Source organism: Prionailurus bengalensis, chromosome X (genome assembly GCF_016509475.1).
Source record: "Prionailurus bengalensis isolate Pbe53 chromosome X, Fcat_Pben_1.1_paternal_pri, whole genome shotgun sequence".
Classification (NCBI taxonomy): Eukaryota; Metazoa; Chordata; class Mammalia; order Carnivora; family Felidae; genus Prionailurus; species Prionailurus bengalensis.
In genome coordinates, this window is record NC_057361.1 from 7,874,681 (window position 1) to 7,897,997 (window position 23,317).

At 44.3% G+C, this 23,317-nt stretch overlaps 1 protein-coding gene across 3 annotated transcripts in view; it reads right to left on the reverse strand.

The window, feature by feature from the left end:
• MID1 (midline 1) overlaps nt 1-23,317 on the reverse strand; it is a 395,896-nt gene that overhangs the window by 318,009 nt on the left and 54,570 nt on the right. The window contains exon 1 of one of the 3 annotated variants that reach the window (XM_043570088.1): nt 22,215-22,992. The exons of 1 other annotated variant lie outside the window; for it this stretch is intronic. The gene's annotated coding sequence lies outside the window, so the exon portion shown is untranslated. Of the gene's footprint in view, nt 1-22,214; nt 22,993-23,317 lie in introns of those variants that run through there. One more of the 3 variants, XM_043570084.1, reaches the window with a different exon arrangement.

A 23,317-nucleotide genomic window follows, 5' to 3' on the forward strand; every position in this document is an offset into this window, starting at 1 on the left:
AGCTGTAATCATCAAGACAGTATGGTACTGGCACAAAAACAGACACTCAGATCAATGGAACAGAATAGAGAACCCAGAAATGGACCCACAAACGTATGGCCAACTCATCTTTGACAAAGCAGGAAAGAATATCCAGTGGAATAAAGACAGTTTCTTCAGCAAACGGTGCTGTTAAAACTGGACAGCAACATGCAGAAAAATGAACCTGGACCACTTTCTTACACCATACATAAAAATAAACTCAAAATGGATGAAAGACCTAAATGTAACACAGGAAGCCATCAAAATCCTCGAGGAGAAAGCAGGCAAAAACCTCTTTAACCTCGGCTGCAGCAATTTCTTACTCAACATGTCTCCAGAGGCAAGGGAAACAAAGCAAAAATGAACTATTGGGACCTCATCAAAATAAAAAGCTTCTGCACAGAGAAGAAAACCATCAGCAAAACTAAAAGGCAACCGACGGAATGGGAGAAGATAATTGCAAATGACATATCACATAAAGGGTTAGCATCTAAAATCTATAAAGAACTTACCAAACTCAACACCCAAAAATAAATAATCCAGTGAAGAAATGGGCAACAGACATGAATAGACACTTCTCCAAAGAAGACATTCAGATGGCCAATCGACCCATGAAAAAATGCTCAACATCACTCATCATCAGGGAAATACAAATCAAAACCACAATGAGATACCACCTCATACTTGTCAGAATGGCTAACATTAACAACTCAGCCAACAACAGATGTTGGCAAGGATGCGGAGAAAGAGGATCTCTTTTGGACAGTTGGTGGGAATGCAAAGTGGTGCAGCTACGCTCTGGAAAACGGTATGGAGGTTCCTCAAAAAATTAAAAATAGAACTACCCTGCGACCCAGCAATTGCACTACTAGGCATTTATCCACGGGATATAGGTGTGCTGTTTTGAAGGGGCACATGCACCCTAATGTTATAGCAGCGCTATTGACAACAGCCAAAGTATGGAAAGAGCCCAAATGTCCACTGACAGATGACTGGATAAAGAAGATGTGGTGTATATATATATATATATATATACATACAATGGAGTATTACTCAGCAATCAAAAAGAATGAAATCTTGCCATTTGCAGCTACGTGGATGGAACTAGAGGGTATTATGCTAAGCAAAATTAGCCAGTCAGAGAAAGACAAATATCATGTGACTTCACTCATATGACGACTTTAAGACACAGAACAGATGAACATCAGGGAAGGGAAGCAAAAATAATATAAAAACAGGGAGGGGGACAAAACAGAAGAGACTCATAAATATGGAGAACAAACTGAGGGTTGCTGGAGGGGTTGTTGGGGGGGGGATGGGCTAAATGGGTAAATAGATAAGGGGCATTAAGGAATCTACTCCTGAAATCATTGTTGTACTATATGCTAACTTGGATGTAAATTTAAAAATAAATTAATTAATTAAATTAAAAAAATATTGGTCCCTGAAATTTGAACATCTGGGAAGCAGTGCATTAGCAATGTCAGAACAAACGATATAAAGTGTCACAGAGGTCAAATACAGTAAGGGCAAAAGCACTAAATGGATTAGGCCAAGAGGAGATGATCAGTGACATTATTTGGGGGCAGTTTTGACAGACTGATGGGGGTGAGAGGCAGGCTGCTGTGCAGATAGAGAATTCTCATTTATCTCTAGGCAGCAAAACTTGAGTGGCCACACAGAAAAAAAAAAAACTATATTGGCTCATTTCATACATGTAGTTGCGTTCTGCCGGGGGATACAAAGAGACTAAGTAATTTAAGCTATAGCTCTAAGCAAAAAGATTGACAAACTCCAAAATACCCATTTGACTCAATAAGAAAACCCAACCCTTCATCAGCTTTTTTGCCCCCATCGCTCCAGAGAGAGAAAGGCCAGACACAGATGAGAGCAAGCAGGGCCACCTGCCATGCCAATAGCCTCTGAGACCGGAAGCCAGGTAAACACCAGCACGCTAAAAACCTCCTCTCTGAGCATCTACGACAGGTCAAAGTGATGATTGGGGACACACGTGCCCGGCAGCATTTGAGTCACTGTCGTCCTGCTCTGCCTGGCCCAGAGTGGGGAGGGCAGCTGAGACTGGGGTTTGTGTCCTTCCCAGTGCGTGTAAGGCACGCAACGCAGGCCTCTCAGCCACCAGGCTGTTTTGCCCTGGGAGAAGGTGTGTGGGACGCACACCCGAGTCCCTGCTGAACCAACGCAGAGAGTTAATCACAAGCCAGGGCACTTTGGATTGAACATTTGCCTGTGATGAGCTGCGAAGCTGGTCTCCTGCACGCTTCCCTGCAGACTGTACGATTTCACTGAGAAGGTTGTCTTTATAGCCTGAAGGCTTGGAAACATTTTCAACCCTGAATTGGCCTATTCCTGGAGACTAGTGTGAGCCTACTGGGATAACATCAATCTGCAGGTTTCCCCCAGCACAGAAGACATATTTCATCCTATAATTGAAAACTAGATTTGATTTATATTCCATTGTGTCGGAGCCTATACTTGGCTTTCTCAGTGGAGAGGTCTGGGCAACAGGGAGATGATCTAGTTTTGAAAAAAGATACTCCACAGACAGTGGTGTAGAACGCTGCAAAAAAGGAATCAGAGTGATGTTTGACAAAGCATTCCGATGCCTCTTTGTAGATTCTGGGGTCAGACTGAGGGATGTCAGGCATGGGGAACCCAGACTAGTGGCCTTCTGTACCAGAACTAGCATTTGTTGAGTCCCACTACATGCCAGATGCTGACATATGGGTTCACTGAATCCTCTCAACATCCCAGAGACTGGGTATCATTAGCTTTCTTTTTTTTTTTTTTTAATGATTATTTTTTCTGAGAGAGAGAGGGAGGGAGAGGGAGGGGTAGAGAGAGAGAGAGAATCCCAAGCAGGCTCCAGGCTTGTCAGCACAGAACCTGACTCAGGGATCGAACCCACGAACTGTGAGATCTTGACCTCAGCCCAAATCGAGAGTCGGACACTCAACCAACTGAGCCACCCGGGCACCCCTCATTAGCTTTCTTTTAAAGAAGAGTGAAGAAAGCCCAGAAAGATGGGTCATGTAGCTGGCAAATGACTGAATGCCGACTTGAACTTGAACCCAAGTCTGTCTCGCTCTGAAGCCACATTCTTTCCTGTGCACCACAAGAAACCCTGCTCTTTCTAAACAGATGCCTGTTGTCCTATGGGCTGGGTTTGTAAAGTGTAATGTTTCTGCCAGAGGGGTAGAGTAAGCACGCGATATAACCCAAGATTACGTGCTATTGACTCAGGCAATGACACTGGGGACATTTTCCTATGGAGCTGATGTTGTGAACTGTTAGCATTATTTTCCTCATTTTTCTCAGGGACTGCCTGGAAAACACATGTCTCTTGTCAGGACTACCTTAGGAAACTTAAGCGACAAAGGGAAGCCAGCACAGACTAGCAAATCCTGGGCAATTGTCTCTCTAGTGCAGAGGTGAACAAACTTTTTCCGTAAAGGGTCGGCTAGTCAGTGTTTTAGGCTGCATGAGTCAGACGCTCTCTGTCGCAACTACTCAACTGTGCTGTTGTAGCCCCAAAGCTGCCAGGGACAGTACATAAATGAATGAGGGTGGCTGTGTGCCAATAAAACTATTTATGGAGGCAATTTTGAATTTCATATAGTTTTCACCTGTCACAGTATATTATTTTTCTTTTGAATATTTTTTGAATTAAGAAATGTGAAATCCATCCTCAGCTCATGGGCTGTACCAAAGCAGGTGGCAACATGGGTCTGGCCTGTGGGCCACAGTTTGCCCCTCCTTGCTGTAGAGGATCATTCTTTGTTTTATTTTTTCATGTGTGGCTTACTTTCACAAAGTTTATAAAAGTAGAAGAGAAAATCCATTGGTGAATAATTAGTAAAAGCTACTGAGCATAACTTGACATTTTACGTGTGTATGTATGTATGTATGTATGTATTTTTTAAATGTCTCTTTATTTTGAGCGAGACAGATCGAAAGCCAGTGGGGGAGGGGCACAGAGAGAGGGAGACAGAGAATCCCAAGCAGGCTCTGCACTGTCTGCACAGAGCCCGACCTGGGGCTCGAACTCATGAACTGTGAGATCATGACCTGAGCCCAAACCAAGAGTCAGATGCTTACCTGACTGCGCCACCCAGGCACCCCATAACTTGACATTTTAAATAATAAAAACACCAAGTTTTGCTTACCACGGAGTGACCCACACAAAACAATTCTGTATTACTTTTTAAAAAACCTTTCTAAATTGGACTTTCTATTGTGATCATTGTAGATTCACAGGCAGTTGTAAGACATAGCACAAAGAAATCCCTCACACACTTTGCCTAATATCCTCCCACGATAACAATCTTTAAAACTATAGTGTAATATCACAACCAGGATATTGATGTTGATACAACCTACTGATCTTATTCAGATTTCCCCAGTTTTGCATGTACTGGTGTGTGTACCTGTGTGTGTATTTAGTTCTACAGGATCTTTTCACACATACAGATCTGTCTATCTACCACCAGGATCAAGATACAAAAATAATTTCATCACCACGTGGATTCCTTGTGTTACCCTTTTATAACTATATTCCCCTTCCTCCCTTTCCCCCAGTCCTAACCCCTGGCAGCCACTAGCCCGTTGTTCATTTATAAAATTTTGTTATTTCAAGAATGTTATAGAAATAAAATCATATAGTAGATTGGCTTTTTTGACTCAGAATTCCTCACAGATTCCTTCAGGTTGTTGCATGTATCAATAATTCATTCCTTTTATTGCCGTGTGGTATTCCATGGTGTAGATGTACCGTAGCTTCTTTAACCTTCTACTTGTTGACGGAAATTTGGGTTCTTTCCAGGTTCAGGCTAACACAAATAAAGCTTCTAGGGATGTTCAGGTACAGGTTTTTATGTGAACATTTCACTTCTCTAGGATAAATGGCCAGGAGTGCAATTTCTGGGCTATGTGGCAAGTTCATACTTACCACTTACAAAAAATTCCCATTACACCTATTTCAAAATAAGCCCGTTAACCTTATCACAGAAACACTTGATAACAAACAATGCCATAGAAAAGGCCTTTTAAAAATTCCCAAGGGGCGCCTGGGTGGCTCAGTCGGTTAAGCGGCCGACTTCGGCTCAGGTCATGATCTCGCAGTCCGTGAGTTCAAGCCCCGCGTCGGGCTCTTTGCTGACAGCTCAGAGCCTGGAGCCTGTTTCAGATTCTGTGTCTCCATCTCTCTGACCCTCCCCCGTTCATGCTCTGTCTCTCTCTGTCTCAAAAATAAATAAACGTTAAAAAAAAAATTAAAAAAAAAATTCCCTGCCATCCTACTGGGTATTTATCCAGAGATACAGGAGTGCTGATTCGAAGGGGCACATGCACCCCAATGTTTATAGCAGCACTATCGACAATAGCCAAAGTATGGAAAGAGTCCAAATGTCCATTGACTGATGAGTGGATAAAGAAGATGTGGTGCCTATACAATGGAATACTACTCAGCGATCAAAAAGGATGAAATCTTGCCATTTGCAACAACGTGGATGGAACTAGAGTGTATGATGCTAAGCAAAACAGTCAGAGAAAGACAAATATATGATTTCACTAATAGGTGGCATTTAAGAAACAAAACAGATGAACAGAGGGGAAGAGAAGCAAAAACAAGATAAAAACAGAGAGAGAGAGACCAACCATAAGAGACTCTGAAATACAGAGAACAAACTGAGGGGTGCTGGCTGGGTGTTGGGTGGGGGGATGGGCTGAATGGGCGAAGGGCATTAAGGAGGACACTTGTTGGGATGAGCACTGGATGTTGTATGTAAGTGATGAATCACTAAATTCTATTCCTGAAATCATTATTACACTATATGTTAACTAACTTGGATTTAAACTAAAAAAATAAAATAAAAATAAACAAATAACAATAGGAAATGATATGCTTTGGAAATCAGAAAAAAAAATTCCCTGCCATCTTACATTGGCATTGGAGAGACCCAGGAACTCCAGACTAGAGAACTGAACTGACCCCAAAGGGCCTCAAGTCACAGAACGGGCAGTGTGGGTTGAGTGAGGACAAGAAATCCAATCACTTCTTCCATCTCACCATAAATTGCTCTCACGCTAACATGCTGCACCAGTAAAATTACAGATGGAAACAACCAAAGACAGGGTGTTCCTCCTCATGGAAGAAGGGACATGACTTACTTGGCTCTCAGGGACGCCGTGAGCTCACATCCAACCATCTGTCCTTGCCACTGCCTCACGGCATGGGCAAGCGATCAGGGACGGCAAAGCGCAAACGTGCAAACAACATTTAATCATGCTCCTGAGTGTGTATGTGAACTGGAAAGTCTAAAGCTCTGTGACCACATCAAACAAATCCTTTTCATCAGGCCCCTGGGGGTTATACAGCTGCCTGGTTAACAAGTGGACTGTATTGACTAGAGAGGGCTGAACTCGTTTTGAGAATTACAGTTCCTCAAATCTAAAGTCCTACCAGACAAGTGCTGAGGTCCTGAATGATCCAAGGAAGAATTGATTTCCTTACTACATTAGAGTAAGCAATTGGTTTTTTCATTCCACTGGCCATGACCAGAAGTGCAGATTTCCCACCATCTTTCACTGTCTCAGAATCTACAAGGCACTGCAACGTGCGTCTCGATCTTAAACCGGTTCTACTCAAAATAGGGTCTTTGGACCAGCAGCAGCAGCAGCAGCAGCAGCAGCACTGGCAAACTCAATAGAAATGCAGACTCTCAGGTCCCACCCCAAGACCAGTAGACTCAGAATGTCTGCAGTCTTTCCTAGCTCTGGCCTGGAGATTCCGAAGCTCATTAAAGCTGGAGCGCTGTCTTCAACCCTTTCAGAGCTATTTCCGGTAGACAATGGAAATGTAAGTACTGGCTTGCAAATGAGTTAAAAGAAAAACGAGCCAACAAAACAGCTCCGGTCCTTTTCTGTCAATTACACAGTCTTTATGAGGTCAACATTGATATATGTATAAGCCAGAGTTTTTATTTCTGACATTCGACAGATCATAGCTTTCTTCACACGTGCTGTATTTAAGTTATGTTTCTAATGAAAATGTTAAGTTTGTGCTTCTACTTAGCACCTATTTAAAATTCTTTATCAAACTGTAATTTCCTTGAGGGCAGGAAATGTGTGTCTCCATAGCCTAATAACTAGGTGCCTAATAAATGGTTGTTGAACAAATGAATGGCTTGTGTTTTATATTATAGTTGCTTCGTCCTCCACCAAACAGTGCGCTTTAAGGTCGTAGAAGATGATGGATTATTGAAAATATTCTGGCTATCCCGAAGTATCCAGCAGACTTCCCAGAACACAATAGGTTCACCAAAATCGTTGAATGGACAATAGCCACCAACTAAAGTGTATCTTTGGTGCTACTCCATAGACTCCAAATAATTTTACTATCAACATTATTTCCATTATTTCCACAGCACATGGGAAAAGGGGATTTCACACGTGCCATTTTGAATACGGTTTAACAAATATCATTACCTACAAATGGAACTTGAGAGCATGTTTGGGGAGGCTCGTGGGGAAACAGAGGTATCTGTGACAGAAGGACCTTCCTTCAGGAGGGTCCCTCATGGAACAATAAAGGAGAAAGCTTCTTCTGCTTCGACCACTGATTTTCTAGTTAAGAACCCAAATGACACAGTTTCACCAGACGATCCAAGTTCTGGCATTAAGGTAGGGATGTCTCAAGCCCTTCGAAGTTGATCTTTTAGGTTTGCCTGCCTTCTTGGTTATTCTAGAAGACTGAGAGTAACCGACAATTCCATGGAAAGGTATTACGACAAATAAGCGCTCTTGAAGGATCGGACATGCGTGACGGCAAAAAACACATCTCTGCTCAGGGATCTAAGTTAACTTAGCAAGGGCCTAAGGTAAGACAACTGTCCTCTTGAATTTTCATACGGCTCATGTGAAGGACAGGAACTTCTAAGTGTTTTCCTCAGTGTGTTATAAAATACTACAGAGGGGTACAAGTTTCATAATCTACCTTGCAGTAAAACAAGCAAATAAATCATTCATCTGTGCCTCGGAATCGAAGACGAGGAAAAAGTAAAATTAAGTGTTTGTGATAAGTAGAATTTAGCCATGAAGTACTTTGGAAAACTTCTACAGTTATTAATAATCTTAGGAAATCTTCAACGTGGGTTTCAAAAGAATGTCTCCTTGAGAGTGACAGGAAGAGGAAATGACTACAGATATTAACTTCTTTCATTCAATATTGCTGCCATTTTGGCATATTTATAGAACTAGCGTTTTGTTGTTGATTAGGGTTTTCGTCCCCTTGAAATGTGTCTACAGGGCATGCATATTTCTTTAAAAAATTTTTTTAAACGTTTATTTACTTTTGAGTGAGTGAGAGAGACAGAGAGACAAAGGGATGAGCGGGGGAGGGGCAGAGAGAGAGGGAGACACAGAATCCGAAGCAGGCTCCAGGCTCTGAGCTGTCAGCACAGAGCCCGACAGGGGGCTCGATCTCACGGGCCGCGAGATCGTGATCTGAGCCAAAGTCGGACGCTCAACCGACTGAGCCACGAAGGTGCCCCAAGACATGCATATTTCTGAAAGGACCTAACATGTTTCTGATCCAAGAGGGAATACAAAACCAGTCTGGGTAAAACATCATCTTCCAAACAAATTTTAGCTTTGTATTTAATTTGTTCAAGCATTTCACAGAGAATTTGTCTCCAGGCAAAATTCTTAAAAGCTCGTTTTGAGCCAACATATGTTACGATGGTTGCCTGCAATCACTTGAATATTTTAGTAACATTAGTCCAAATTTATTTGAACAATGTTTTATATGCAAAACTTCAGGCTGATCAGTCTCAGAAAGATCCTTTAAAGGTATAAAGCTGTGCATTGTGAACTGAATGGAGAGGGTGATAAAAAAAAATGAATGTCTACCTTCCAACTGTGGCAAGTCACTGTCTCGACATGCTATCAATCCTTGGCATTAACTGTATTAACAAAAAGATCCTAAGTCCCGCTTAAGTCCGCAGACCTCTGAAGGAAGTCTAAACAATTCTGAGTGATTCGGAGTAAAAGCAGCATTAACCAACAAATACAAAAACTTTTTAGTGGGAACCCTCTCACCCAGCAGCAATGTGTTTTGTATGACTTGTCCTTGAGAGTGACAGCTCCATAGCTCACATACTTATCAAATATTGGGCCATCACTCTCAAGGAACTTAGCAGGGGTGATACTAGCCAGCATTTACGGAGCACTTAGTCTGTGCAGAATACCGCATTTCTATCTTCTGATTTACTCTTAGCAAATGACCCTGGGAGGCAGGTGATAAGAGAAACCAAGGCCAGGGAGCTAAATGTTAAGAAGGGAAAGCCTAGCTAGCAAGTGGCATGGCAGAGATTCTAATCCAGGTTTTCATGGCTCGAGAGTCTGCTCTCCTAACTTCTATGCCACTCTGCACGCCTTTACAGGGCATCGAACAGCTGGCGATGGTGGCCGTGGAAAACCGAGGGTTGGGAAAACAAAGTGAGTTCTTTTTCACATCTTTCCTCAGCTACAGTGGGAAGCAACACATACATATTAATTTTATTTTGGTTAATTTATGGAGGGATAATCTGCATTGCGTGCGTGTGTGTGTGTGTGTGTGTGTGCACGTGTAAGCGAGCTGTGTGAGGAGGGGGAGGGGGAGTATTTAGAAGTACTGGAAAAGTTTGAAGACCACCCATCTAGTCTTTTCAACGAATTACACAAAATTAGTTTGGACTGAAGTTCATCTCCCTTACTCACACCCCCTACTTGTGACCTATAGAGTAAGTCTTAAATGCCACATTGTAGTGGTTACATTTACTCTGTGCAATGACCTCAAATTTTCCCCATCCCCTCATCCTTTTCTTCTTCTCTGCCCACTCATGAGGCAGTGGGTATTCCTCCCTTCCGTTTTCATAAATTCAGCATTTGGAACCCAGGGAGAGCAAGAAATATACAGATGTTAAGTGGAGAGAAATCATTACAACCCAACATTTCCACATTCGCTCTGTCTGGTTTCTCAGAGTTCCTAATTAGTCCTTATCTTAATTCTTTGGCCCGCTTCAGGAGCTCTTACAATCCTCCAATTAGCATCTTCCAATATTCTTCCCTGGGGAATTTCACGGAAGCCTCCTCCCTCAGTGCAATCCTAGGATCTGAGTAAGGGCCCTATTTTATAGAATCCCATGAGAGTACTCTTGCAGATGCGCTCTGTTGTCACATTCTACAAGTTATAGGACCCAGCGTGTACAGATATGCCTTCCCAAGCTTTTCTGATCAGCGGGCGAAGGAGAGCCATTTTATTATCCATTAGACCTTATGCCAATCTTTTCTGAAATCTGGAATCACAATCGATGGGGTTGGTTTTTCCCATAGGTAGAGCCTTTGTTTCATGGCTCTTGTTTTCTTGAGCAGTCCCATTGGCTTCAAACCCTTACTTACCATAAAAGTAAGATAAAATTCCCAACAAGAGGCCCTGGAATACAGCCAGTCGTTGGAACTAAAGTGACGGTCCTTGGTGCCCTGAAGCTTTTCTGTACGGACGTGCACACAGCCTGTAGGGCAAACAGACTGCCCAGCAGTTGCCAGTGGAGGAGAAATACGCAGGGAAGGAAACAGCAAAGACTTGCAGGGCAAACTGAAGCAGGCAGATCCTCAGAGCTATGGTTAGCGAGCAAAAAGTCGTCAGGTCGACTGTCCCATACTCAGGAAACGGAAGCGTGAGGTTTCTTTTGACCTAACGCGCTAACATGGACCTACGATTCGCACAGCCCCCCAAAGACAACAAATTCCACAGCAGTCCAGGGCACTTTAGTCATAATGTCATCCTTGAAAAGGCTCAGGAAAGTAGAAAATGTGATCTCGATAATTTCTGTGTACCTAAAGGGCCAATTATCTATTAAACAATTGAAAGGAGTGATCGTTTCAGGGAAACACTAAAAGAGACTTTAAAAATAGTTGATTCCAGTGATTTACGTCATCAAGAAACAGACCATCTTAAGTAACACATGGGCAATAAAAGCAAGCAGATGTTTGCATTCTAACCAGGGCACTAATGGAGGTGCAATGGCATCGTATCAAAGTGAAGTTTGCCATCTTCCGAATTGCCCACTGGAGTTTTAAATGCAGCTGCGTAGCTTTGAGTCAACAACCGGTAAGCTTTCCCCAATTACCCTGAGTATCATTGCCCGCTGCAGGTAAGAATTAATAATTCACCATTAACATGCCGCGTCAAACTCGTTTCCTGAACTGGGCCTTGAAACGTGTGATTGACTGCAAGATCCGAATTTGCCATAAAAACAATTCCTCGGGTTGCTGAATTGCAAACATAAGTTATTATGAGCGAAATCACAGTAAAAATAAACGAGCAAGCCCAAACCCACAAGAGACAGGACTGGGAGTTTCACGTGCAGGCTCTGAGCCTGGCAGTTACAGAGTCAGGCATTGGGCACTCGGGTGAAGCTTGGCAGCGGGTTCAGATGTAACAGCCTCTCCCTCCTCTCCCCCCCTCTCCCCTTCCGAAATTCAAAGTGTTTAATAAATATCAAGCCAGGTACTGCTGGCCCAATAAATGACTCCTGGGAGTATGGAAGGCATTTGGAGGATTAACTCTTCAGGCCACCAAGCTATCACTCGCTGCTCCAGAATAATCCTCGGTTAGATGGGGAAATAGGCAACCCACTGTGGAGCACCGTATGGCCTAGAAGATGGGGACTCTGGCTACACCAGCCTCATCGAGTAGGGACATTGACACAGTAAATTGCATTCACACGACTGCTGCAGCACAGGACTAATTACAGAGACTAGACCAGCCCTGCCATCTTCGGGGGGCAGTTTCACCGGGATGAACCCACCCAGGGCATTACTATGCAGCCACTCTCCGGGACCTGGCACTTGGCTGAGCTAAGTTGCCCTCTTCACCTTATTCTCACCTTCCTCCTGCTGTCTTTTTGCCTTCATTTCTGTGCTGTCTACTCCTCCTTTCATCAAGACGCCCAGAGAACAACCACCAACCATCCACCAACTCAAGCACAGTGGCCATCTCTGTCTCCTTCCACACTTCCTGAGTTTTTCCTGTGACCTCCTCATTTCCTACTTTCTTCTGTGTTTCCTTTTGGCTCATCTGCTTTCACTGTGCAAGTATTTCCCCCACCATTCTGTCCTCACCCTTTCTTTTGTTCGCTCTCTCTCTTTTGGTCTCCAACGCTTTCGAGCAATTTGTGTCTTGCCCCTTCTTTTCTTCATGCCTTAGTCTGTCTGCTGGGCTTCTGTTTATACAGGGACAGTGCGCTTGGCTGCGGAAGGGAGAGCAGATTTTTGTTGCTTTGGGACCTCCCTTCCTCTCTCATCTCTTGCTTCTCTTTTCTTTCCTTTTCTTCTCCCCTGCCTCCCAACCCCTTTTGGACTTCCATTTGTCTTCTATATAATTATATGTGGTCTTAAAAACTTGTGACATTTTCTCCCTCTCTTTTTTTTTTTATCTTTCACGTGACTTTGAAAAAATATCAGTAAACAATGGTGACAGCTCACCCTCCTTCATAAAGAGAAACTTTCAAATGGGTTCATACATGTGCATATAGATAATGTATATAGAAATGTACACAGATACATATGTATCATTGCTTTATCATTGATAGTGACTCTGGATGTACTAACACTTGTAAGTGGAAATAATTTACTAGAACTGGATAAGCCCTGAAAAGTTCTTGGAAGCAGCAATAAAAATTAAGTTGATGAAAAAATAAATATATTTTGGCAGATAACAACATACATCACTAGTATTATATACTGAAATCTACAGTTTACTTTGAAATTCCCAATCAACGGTAATAAATTATATACCACACACACACACACACACACACACACACACACCCCACTGTTATTTTCTCCACAGAAGGCAGGTCATTTATAAATAAACTTTTGTACAATCTAAAACTCATATATTGACTTACGCTACCAAAATACAGCCTGGAGTAAGCAGAGAAACAAATCAACTGGACAAGTATGTATAAAATAGGCTGTTTCAGAGATAACACAGGACAGATTTTATTAACTAATTTATGACCTACAATCTGTTGGCAGAGGCCCTTCCTTCCCCCCATTTTCAGTCTTTCCGAGCAGGATAAACACACCAGAAGGCTTGATGGTGTGCAAAGCTCACAGCTTTATCTTTGCGAGAACTTTATTTGGGGGCTTGAAAACAGAGGTTTTCACCGTTTTTTTCGTGTGATGTGTTTTCTCTTTGCCGCGACCTTCATTCGGGATCCTTCTCCCAGTTTCCTTCATGATCTTTGAACTATCGGCACATTATTTGTTGGCACGTTCATAGGGCAAAGTGAACTCTTTCTCTGCTGGCTTTCTGATACTGTGCTGTGAATTGTAACCCATCCAGATGCGGAGGGAGTACTCACACACTCACACATGCTAATGGCAAGTTTCTGTGGAATGCTCCTGCCTTGAGCTCAGCAAAACTAAAGCCAAGTGGGTCTTTACGAAGTGAAATGGCAGCCCCTCCGGAGACACAATTCAGATTTAGAGTTGCCTTTTTAAACTGCCCTTGTATCTTGGAATGCATGTGCGCCAAAGTGGGTTGCGTAGGAAAAAAAAAAAAAAAAGTGAAGGCAGGGAAAGCTAGAAGAAAGGGGAAGCTCTTAAAAACGCGTCTACGACTTCTATTCCAGATAACAGCTTCCACTCCGCTTCCCTCCCCGCGCCTCCCCCACACCCAACCCCCAGGCCGGGTGGAGATGGTAAAATCTCAAGTGTCCGGATGGAGAACCAAGCTGGTTGTCTGGAAGTTCACATGAGCGTTCCAGCATCTTCCACGCAAACGTGGCGCAAGTGAGACGGCCAAAGAGAAAGCCTCTCACTCTCTCCCGTGTGCTTTTCCGGATGAAAACAAGTGTTTCTTGCGTGGCAAAAGAACTGAACGGTCGTGGTGGGAACGTTAATCTTCCTGATAATTACTGAGAGAGGACTGTGGCTCTAAAATATCGAGACTTAATAGTGTGTATCAGGAACAAAGGGAAAGAAATGGAACGAGGCAACTGGAGGCGCATTTTGGTGGCGACTCGGATCCTACAATTCCCAGAACACCTGTGGAGAGGGAGGCTAATACCTGGATTCCACAGGGCTTAACCCCCTCCTCCCCTTCACCTGCCCCTTACAAGGTTTTCCTAACGCTGCCTAACGGCTCCCTTTAATGAGAGCATATTTGGAAGCCGGAAAGGAATTCGCTGAGGTCACTCGAGGGCAGTAGAATTACACATGTCATATAAAATGCTCTCGCTAAATCGAGGCTAGAAAAACAGAATGGTAAAACCTTCACCCAAACACTACAGGGAGCGTGAAGTTAATCGAGTGTGCTCATCTGTTAGTGCAAACTCTCGGGTTACATTTTCCTAAATCCTATAGTCCTCTTACAAGTGATAAGGGATCTCAGCTGAGAAAAGGAACGGAGCTGATTCCTACAGGGGCTCCCTTAATCCAGGCTGAGGAAGCGAGGAGGAGAGGGGGCTGGGATGAAATAAGAAGGAATCTGTACATTATCAACAAGGGGAAAACTGCACTTCGGTAAACTTACCAAGTGTTGAGATCTCAGCTGTCCAAATTCGGACACCCCACCCGACTCCCTCGCCCCCAGGAAGGTGGCGAAAATAGTCCTTCCTCCTCGACGCTTCACTGCTGGCCAATCGGGTGGAGTAAGAACGGTAACTCATGCGTGCAGGACCTCTGACCATTTATGAAGTTATTTCGATTGTCCCAGCAACCCCGTGAGGTAGACGTTTATCCCTTTTTTCTCAAGATGCGAGAACTGAGCCTCAGAGAAACTGAGCATCACACAGCCAGTAAATGGATGGGCTGGGACTTGAACCCACGGCAATGCTCTCAGCCCTAAAGCTCGTGCACTTTCCACTCCATCGGGCTACAAAGGATACCCCTCCCTACCCCCAGAACAGGTCAGCTTTAATATTCCCTAAATCTTTAATGATGCCAATACCCCTCCAGTGAGGGGAACAAACTTCCTGGGAGTCTGCCTTGACGCGTCCTCGCCCCTTGCCATCGCCCCTGTCCCATTCATCGCCCACTCCTGTCTATTTCACCTCCGAAATAGAACTAAACTCCATCCACGTCTCTTCATCTCTACCACCGCGATATTAGCACAAGTAGACATCACCTGGTGCGCCTGGGTGGCTCAGTCAGTTAAGCGTCTGACTTCAGCTCAGGTCATGATCTCCTGGTTCGTGAGTTCGAGGCCCGCATCGGGCTGTGTGCTGACGGCTCAGAGCCTGGAGCCTGCTTCGGATTCTGTGTCTCCCTTTCTTCTGCCCTTCCCCCACTGTCTCTCTCTCTCTCTCTCAAAAATAAATAAACATGAAGAACTTTTTAAAAAAAGTAGGCATCACCTTTCCCTGCACCCCTCTCTTAGGCTCCTGTTTGGTTCACCCACATTCACTCTGACGCCCCCTCTGATTTCTTCTCTATGTTGCTGCCCAGGTGGCCTTTCCAAAAGACAAATGTCATCCCTTGTTGAAAACTCCCTAACACAGTCTGCCCACTTCCTACCCCTCCGAACCCACCGACTCACATCCTTTCCTACTAGCTCTCTGTATGAGCATCTCTTTCTTGGGGAAACTTTCTCTGACTTCCATCCTCTGATGGAAGCTAAAGCGCCCCTCTGCCCCAGTACAATCTCATGGCAGCATATAGCTAGGCTTCATAGCTTTTGTTCCAGGTGCATCTTTCCCCTTGTTTGTGGGCTATTTATTTCATCAGTGTTTGTCTCCTGCAGCACACCGTTATCCACTTGAGTGCCTCAGCATGTAGGGCGATGCCTGGTTCGGAGCAGGAATTTGATAAATACCATGGAAGCTTCTCTTTTTTGTTTTTCTCTTTTTCCGTCCTCTCTCCATTCCTGTATCCTCATCCCTATATCACCCCTTGTCCCACTTTCATGGGATCTTGTTCTCCTACTTAGTTTTAATTGGAAAGAAATCCATGCCAAAGACAATGAAATCATTCTCTAATGCCGAGATTTTAGACATCCCTATGGGATGGGGGAGTTTCACTCCATTTCATGGGTTCTCAGGGGGACATCCTCTCCCATTTAGCATAGTTGGTATTGGGATGTATCTTACACGTGTTGCTGCCTAGGTCGCAGTCGTGACATAATTGTCATTGCCTGCCCATGGACTTTCTTGGTCACAGAAGTTCATGTTATGTTCACTACTGCTGAGTTCTGTTGAGTTCTCGGCATTATTTGAAACAAGCTGCACCCAATGGCTCACATGCCTGGCAAAGCCGGTCAAAGAAATGGAGAGGAGGAAGGGTGTCCCCCAGGCCAGAGAAAGATCCTCTCAGGGCTCAGGTGGGACCGGAGGGAAGTGGTCTGGACAGATACCCAGGAGATCTATGGAATCCACCGAGCACGCTGGTTCTTAATGCATTTGTAGACATGTGATAGAAAGGTTAAGGAATTAGCTCACAGAGGAGTGTAGTAACTTGGTGGATGTTCCTGGAGGTGTGAATGGACAAGTCCATTCCCAGGTAGGACCATGTGAGGAAGGAATATAGTTCTGGTATAGTTCTGGGAGTGGGGAGGGCCGCACAATCCAGTCCACAGCAGTGGCTTCGTCGAAATGTCGATGCCTATCACGATGAGCATTGGGTGATGTATAGAAGTGTTGAAGTGTTATACTATACACCTGAAACTAATAAACCAGTGTATGTTAACTAACTGGAATTAAAATAAAAATTAAAAAAGTGTAGGTCCCGGGGCGCCTGGGTGGCTCAGTCGGTTAAGCGTCCGACTTCGGTTCAGTCATGATCTCACGGTTCATGAGTTCGAGCCCCGCGTCGGGCTCTGTGCTGACAGCTCGGAGCCTGGTGCCTGCTTCGGATTCTGTGTCTCCCTCTCTCTCTGCCCCTCCCCCGCTCACGCTCTGCCTCTGTCTCTCAAAAATAAATAAACGTTAAAAAACATTAATAAGAAAAGTGTAGATCCCCTATTTCTGACTTATTTTCATTGAACTTGAGATAAGATACAACACTAAGAAAGAAAAAAAATCTTCCAATTCGACTATAAAACAATGTTTTCTTCGCATTTAAATATTTTATGCTGTGTTTATTGAAAGAGTCCTTTTAGGCTGATTTAGACCAATTTGTATAAAAAAATACGTTCCTCCTGTATGTGCATAAATGGGAAATATAGGCAAGATAAACTTTGTAAGATTCCAACTTTTCTAAATCACTTTTCAGTTGGAGTTGTCACGTGCATGCTTTGTGCCAGAATATAACAATTATTTTAAAAGAGCTTCTCTACTGTTTTTGGGTTTCTACCAAAAAGCAGAGGGATGTAGTAGGTGGGGGGTGGGAGAAAGAGAGTGGGGTCTGAGGGTAACTTTGGGGGCACGACACCTTTCGAGAGGTCCATCTCCAAGACTCCTGGAAAACTGTTATAAATTGAAGCCAGGGAAATGTTCTAACTTGTTAATAAAACAAGTGGCTTTTATCAATGGATTTACTAGCCCAGTCTCCCCCCACTGCCATCGGAAAAGCTTTCAAGCTGTCAGATTAGTAAGCGCGGAAGTGAATATTTTTGTTTTGTTTATAAAACGCGTTACTTTTCAGAAAACACCTTAAACGGAGGAAACCTGTGGTTGAGATAACATAGATCGCCCCAGAAGGCAGAAGGCTTTCAAACAAGCGTCTCACACACAAAAACCTATGGGGGACAAGCAGGTGAACACAAATAAGCAAAGAGAACCTGGAACAGGACATCAGAAAGTATATCATGCCTCACTGAAAAGCAGATTGGAAGTCACTGCGTGGGCAAAGTCGCACCCAGGCCCCCAGTGTGTGTGTACTTCCTCGATCCCTTAATTGTTTCCTTGAAGACGCCCATTTCAGCTCCAACTAGTACTTATCGATTGGCCTCATGCCCAGCATCTCACTAGGTGCTTTCACAGACATGACCGTTTTCAATATTCATAACCACCCAATGACTTGTGTATTTGTGTCTCCATTGATAGATGAGGAAAATCGAATCCCAGAGAAGTTTAAGATGACTTGGCCAAACCCACCATCCACTGCTTTGTTTCTTAACTTTAAGCCAAGTATATCAGTTCGAGTAAACTTGTGATCCGTTCTCTATAGTTTATATACTGTTTCGTTCCCCAAGGCCATACATGATGAGTGCGTCAGGACAGATCTAAATAACTGTACAATTAGATACTCAGGGGGGGAAATAATTTTGGTTTAAATAACCAAGGCCTCGGTTGCGGAACGATACCTATAAATAATGCAGCATTTCCTGGCTCCAGCTCTTCAACCGAAATTCCAATTCTGTCACGTGTTAAAACTCAAACTGCCAAATTGAGGGGGTTCTGCTTAATTTCATCTCTGTCTCAAGTTCAGACAAGTGAAGGGCAACTCACAAGAGAGCGAACCGATGAGGACATACAGTTAGAGCCATTCTTTATGTAGAGCCAGCTAGTAAGTACCATGCCCATTGGAGAATGCTATGTTCCGCAAAGCACTGCCATCCATTTTTATTTTCCTTTTAAATAAAAAATAAAATTAACCGAACCCTTGGCAATAATATAGAACGTAACTTAATTTCTCTGCCACGTTCACTCGCAGAAGATTCCCTTCTATGTGATTGCAAGCGATTAATTAAAATATGGAAATGTACTTTTACATTTAACTAGAAACCCTAGTCTCGTCTATCACCTCGCCAGCTAACCTTTCTTCAAATATAAATATATTCTAAATTGGTTTTGCCAATGCCCTAGGTACTTGGAGAATCCTACCGACACAAACCAGTTATTAATTCATGCTCCCTCGTTCTAAGCCTGAGACACACAACCTCAGAAGTAACGGCGGCTCTCGGTCACTTACAGATGCGCCGCAGCGAGCCAGGTGGCACCTTTCTTCTGTAAGTACAGCCACGTCCGCTGGCGCCTCCCTGACGTGTTCTGACATGGAAATCATCTGGTCACTGACAGCACGACCATCATGACCTGTGTGTCACCTGCTTTATGCCCACCAGTTGGGAAGCTCTGCCTTAAAGAACGTCCCTTGGGATGATCAGCGAAAAAGGAAGCGGTCAAGTGCGTTTGTCACCATTCACATCTCATGAAGATTTGGTTTCAATTCATCTGTGTCTTATATACCCGCTTTCCCTCCAGAGTACTTAGCACAGAACTTCAAAAGGCACTCAATAAATATTTGCTGAATGGATGTAACAGGAATTAATAACGCCAAATGTTTTTGAAAAGGTAATTGATGTCAAATGGTAGGCAGAGAAAGCCAGAGAAAGTTCACCAGGGATAGGAATGCTGTGTACAAATCTGGTACGGTGTCCAAGGAAAGAATTTACATTTAATAAATCACTTTTGAAACCAGGTTCTTTTATGTCATTGCCTCTGGACTAGGCCACACTGGCAGCAGTGGAATCCCGGGCAAACAAACCCTGATAGCAGTTTGAGGCAGGGAAGTGTAAAGCATAACTAAACATTAGAAAGGATCCCATGGGGAAATGCTTTGTCATCAGGTTTTTTTTAGGAGATCTTTAAGAATAGAACAACACACACACACGCACACACACATCCCTCTTTAAATTCTTTAGGGAATAAAGAGGGCAAACTGGATAACTTATGGAGGGCCTTGACATCCCCACCACGGCATGAAAAACGGTAAGAGCGAGGGTATTTTCCTTCACATTTAGCCCCAAGGCCCAAGTTAACACAGTGTAGCAGAATTTTGACTTGCTCGATCTGTATTCTGGGCCTGGGCCGTCAGACACTTTCCTAACGTTTACACATCATGTCGGATACAGAAATTGATCCTATCTGCACGTTGCCCTGGGGCCAAATGGGGAAGCTGCGTGGCCCAGAGATAAATTTCAGGGGGATACACCCGGCCCAGGCACGGCTTGATGGCCCAGATGACAAACGAGGCCAACATCCGGGCAGGTCTGTGACCCATTCATTGTCTACCAGTGCTCTGTGGCCCAGCCACTGGGAAACTCTGCCCAAAAGAATATGCATTAGGTGATCAGGCAAAAAACAAGCCATCAGTCCAGTTTGCAGCAAACCACACCTCTGACGTTACACGTGCTCAGGGAGTCCCAACACATACTAGCGAACGGGCATGGTAAGGCTCTGAGAAGACCTGCTTCTCTTTGGTTGTTTCCCCCCAAGTGTTTTCAGTCTCCTTTAACCAAGACCCCTCCTAACATCTCACAGATCTAAAGAGGCTGCCGGATGGCTGTGCCCTCCACACAACACACTAGCGGTGGCTCGAAAAGGGCTAAGGCGACAACACAGCATCCCAGCGCCTTTCACTGCAGGATCGGTTCAGACCCTGAGATAACTTGCATCTTCGAGAAGGAATCCTCCTCAAACTCTATTAACACCAAGGTGTTAAGTTAAATACATTCATCACCATTCTTGCCCCCAAACGAGCTGCCGAGCAGCCAAGGATGAGTAGGTTGTGGAGACAAGACCCCTAGTCGTCCGCGGTCACGTTGTCACAAGACTCGGAACCCCGACGTCTACCCGAGGCCCTCCGCACCCCAAGAGACTTATCTATCTTTCTGGTTATGTATTCCCCTGGCTGTCGATGTAATTAGTATATAATAACTGTGTACATATGAACTCGCAGGAAAAACAGCGGACGTGCTGGTTGATTTGGCCTGGGGCCATCGCATCGGCAGGGCGAGACAACCCGGTATAAACATCTGTTATTAACCGTGTATTTTCAAATAGTGTTTTGTGTCTCCTGGGTTACTGATTCCCGTTGGGAAACTGGCTCGAAAACGTCTGCCTGTGTCTTCCAAGTTTTGCTGCTTTCGCTATTAAGAATTGTATGTACCAAAACGTCTACTCTACCACACATACAGCTTTTCGAGGTTTCCTTCCCCTGGACGTGAGCAGGTTTCATTTAAACTATGTTACTGTGGAGAGTTACGCTTTCTCAAGTCAAGGACCCTACATAAAACTGGCCATAGCTTTTGTTTTTCTGAGCAGGTAGCTGCTGGTCCCCATATTTAATCAGTAGCCTCCTAGAGAATGGGTGATCACTTGCGATTTTTTTTTTTTTTTTTTTAAAAAGCGATCACCCTCTCCTATCTGTTCACACTGATTACTTTTCTGGAAGTTAGTTTCGGAATGGGACGACCCAGAAACCGGGTCCTTAACTCGCCGCGGTCACAGCTCACTCAATTAGGAAAACCCCCTTGCCGTGAAAAAATAAAAAAATAAAACTTTGTACCGGATTCCAAATCCCTTTTGACAGCGCTCCTATAAGGAAATTCACTTTCTTTTCCAAAGTTTTACCTATGCCCCAGAACTCAGTTGGAATAGTTTTTTCTTCTTCCGCAGTTGTGTCTCACAATGGGCTGTTCCCAAGTATAATACAATTCCCCTGGAAGTCTGGTAAACACTTTCACGTTTCCGTGTTTAATTACATTCAGATTGAGACTTTTGTATACGTAGAGAGTATAGCCAAATTCCAACTTAATCGACCGCAATGCCTTTGACATGAAGCCCTTGTTCATCGTTCTCGCCTCATATATAAATAGACACCCGCTACTTGTCAAAATGCACGAGTGATCTTTACATTGTCTAGAACAAAGAGCCCAGCCTGGCTTCTTTCTTTCCTCGGTGTCTCAGAAGGTGTCCTTTACTGCAATGTGCAGGACGCAAAGAGTTTGCTGCTGCATGAATGAAAAATGATACCTTCAGACTGCCTTTTTAGTGACAAATTGCCCTTCTGCAGAATATCACACTGCCTGTGGTTTTAAGAACCCACTTAGATTTACTATTACTTCCTTGGGGACTCAGCCTTCTCGCAAAGCACCCCAAGGCTCACTTGCACTGTTTCAGCGTGCAAAAAAGATGAGAAAGTTTGCTCATCGCGACGGTCTACAAACTCTTGGCTAGTAAAAACACTCTCTGCAATGTCTCAGGTGCTAAAGTCATTGCCTCTGTGAATTCTCGGTGTACGAACCAGGCAGGAAAAGTTGTGTGGAGGTATTTGCGGAGCATTGTGTTTGTTCGCGAAGGAGCTGCGGGGTTGGACCCTGAGCTACGCCTCTCCCTTCGCTTCCTGGGTGAGAGCATCGAGACGCGCCACTTAGCTGAAGCAAGCAGAGAGAGATCGGTAAGACTCACCGGCTTCCCCATCTTTCCCAGGACGGGGGTTTTTGGTCCTCAGCTGTGATCTGGAAGAGACAAACAAACCTGTGGGTCCTCCGAGCAGGCTGCCTCGGAACAGCTGAATGGCCGGGGCGTTCAGGAAGCTTGCTCTGTCCAGCTCCGAATCACTCCCCTTTCCAGGCTGTGTGCTTACACGCCTCCCCGTCAGCGCAAAAATCTGCCAAACTCAGGTCAGCCTAACAGGTTTCCTTATATAGGTAAACATGAATTGCATTCCTGGTGAAAGAAGTTAACTAGGAATCCCGGTAACCTGGTTAACTCTATGCATGCCAGAACGGCTCAGAGTCCGCCAGCCTGCCTGGGCTCTGGTTGCAGCACAAAGGGATTTGTGCGATTTAATTAAAATCATCTTTATCCTGGCGGTCTGTGAAACTGGCCCTTCTGGTCGAACTGTGAGTCAACAGCTCGTATTTTATATCGGGACCTGGGACCGACCTCAGAGCGTCCGAAGGCACTGGCAGGGGCAAAACCAAAGGACGGGATGGTATCATTTGCCTTCTAGGTTTTTACACCCAGGTGAACTCGTCTTGAAATGGTTTTCAAAGACGCAAACAGGAGATGCGCTGGGACGAGAGCGTGACTACACGTCCACCAAGTAAGGCTCAAATGCCTTACGTGAGCGGGGGAGCTCCTTGTTATTCAACTTTCCCGGGGCCCTCAGTAGATAATGCAATTGGATCATTTGGAGTGTACTCCCTTGACAAGGCAGTAATTGCTACTGTATTTTCTGATGGGCGAAATGACACGTAATGACATCTATTTATTCGCCGTAATAACCCTCCCGAGCCCACAGAGTGACGTGTTATTTGATGGTTTCAGGAAGGAAATCTAAGGCATGTGAATTTGCATAATTGCACGGAAAAACATTTTCAACAGCTTCCTGGACTTAAGAGGATAAGACAATCCACCCTTAAGAGAACTCCTGGAAGGCCCGACTCTGGGCTCGAACTGTAGCTTTTAAATGCAAGCGTGTGACAGAGCAATTGTCTAATGACTGGCTCTTCCCCCCTTATGTTTATGCACCGCCAAGTCCAGTAATAATTCCGTGTAAGTCTAAC